The following is a 2,262-nucleotide window of genomic DNA, read 5'->3' as shown; positions in this document are numbered from 1 at the left end:
CTAAAGAGATAGAAATAGTGAAGAAAACCAAAACAGATGTGAACATAGAACTGAAAAACTCAATAAACCAATAACCACAAGAGAAAATCTCACAAGAATAATAAATGAAATGGGAAGCAGAATATCAAGACTGGATGATAAATTTGAAGATCTGAATGCCTTAAGCAAAGACTATGCAAAATTCAAAAAAAAAAAAAAAACCCACAGGAATGGAATACTCAGGAAATGTGGGACAACATGAAACAACCAAATCTATGATTATAGGCATATAGGAAGAAGAATCATCTCAAACCAATGGCATTGAACAGACATTCAACAGAGTTATAGAAGAAAACTTCCCTAAATTAAGGAAAGACATACCTACTGAGATTCAAGAAGCACATAGAACACCAATCAGACATGATCAGAACAGAAAGTCCCTGTTGCATAACATAGTAAAAACATTTAATGTACAGAATGAAGAGAAGGTACTAAAAGCTCCTAGAGAAAAACAGCAAGTTACTTATAAAGGAAAACCCATCAGAATTACAGCTGACTTTTCAATGCAAACTATGAAAGCCAAAAGAGCCCAGACCAAGATATTCCCAGTTCTAAACAACCATGGATGCCAACCCCAAATACTTGATCCAGCAAAACTATCTGTCAAGGTCAACAGGGAATGGAAATTTTTCCATGACATGAATAGACTAAAAGAATTCATGTCATCCAAACCAGTCCTACAGAGAATAATTGAAGCAATATAAAGGACTGAAGAAAGGAATGAGTATACCCAAGAGACTACAGAAAGAAAATAAAGAAAGGTATAAGAAGAGAAATGCAAAATAGGGCCACAAACACAAAGAAATTAAAATGAGAGTATCCAATATACACCATACAAAAATAACATTAAATATTGATGGCCTCAACTCCCCTGTCAAAAGACATAGGCTGGTGGAATGGATCAAGAAAGAAAACCCACCTTTTTGCTGCCTTCAAGAAACTCATCTCACCTTCAAGGATAGACACTATCTTACAGTGAAAGTTTGGAAAAAATATTCCAAGCAAAATAGCCCTAAGAAGCAAGCAGGCATTGCACTTCTAATATCTGACAAAATAGACTTCAAATTAAAACACATCAGAAGAGATAAGGAGGGTCACTTCATTCTAATCAAATCAACAATTGACCAAGAAGATATTATAATCATGAACATATATGCACCAAACTCTGGAGCACCCATTTCATAAAATCAATACTCCAGGACTATAAAACAGAGATTAACTGCAACTCAGTAATAATAGACGACTTCAATACCCCACTGTCTCCATTAGACAGGTCAACCAGACAAAGAATAAACTGAGAGACATCTAAATTAACTGACATCTTACATGAAATGGACCTAACAGACATATAAAGAATATACTACCCAAACACCAAAGAATATACTTTCTACTCAGCAACTCATGTAAGTTATTCTAAAATTGGCCACATTCTGAGACACAAAACAATCTCAACAAATACAAAACAATTGAAATAATTCTATGCCTTCTATCAGACCACAGTGCACTAAAGCTTATAATCAACAACAAAAGAAGCTCTAGTAACCACATGAACTCATGGAGATTAAACAAAATCAGAAAAAAGGGGGGGGGACATCACAGCAGGCACCAAAATATTTGAAACATTATAAGGGAATACTTTAAAAATCTATACTCCAGTTCCTACACTCAGGCCTCTCTTGGGGTAAGTCTATCGCAGAGCCCTGCGCACCTTAACACCCCGGCCTCATTCACCCTTCCATCACCACCATTGTTCTCTACTCCTAGTTTGGGCCGTGCACCATTCCTAGTCTTGGGACCCCAGACACCTGGGGAACCAATACGCCTTCCTGATCTTTTTCACCCAGACCAATTTAGTGCCTTCCTTAGGACCCAGGAGCACTGATTCTGGACCTGGCCCCACCCTCACCTCCCTCTACTTCCCTGGTCCTGCAACATCCATCAGCCTCTTTCTGGGGCTGACAGCCTCTTTCTGGGGCTCTAAGGCTTACCTTTCCTCTCCCTGATCCTTTGCATCCAGTACAACCCGGCTACTCAATCCACTCCCTGGGAAATCTTGGGGCTTCTTCCCACCCCATCTGCCTTTGCATCCCTGCACAGCATGGCCACGGTCAGGATCTCAGGTCAGCCCAAAACCCAAGTTCCTGAGGCCAAAATCATTCTTAGAAGATTCCAGACCTAAGGAGAAAGTCTGAAAACTTCTGACCCACATTGGAATTGGGCCAC

This window comes from Nannospalax galili, unplaced genomic scaffold (genome assembly GCF_000622305.1).
Source record: "Nannospalax galili isolate Female #2095 unplaced genomic scaffold, S.galili_v1.0 scaffold540, whole genome shotgun sequence".
NCBI classification, from domain to species: Eukaryota; Metazoa; Chordata; class Mammalia; order Rodentia; family Spalacidae; genus Nannospalax; species Nannospalax galili.
This window is presented reverse-complemented; position numbering follows the sequence as displayed.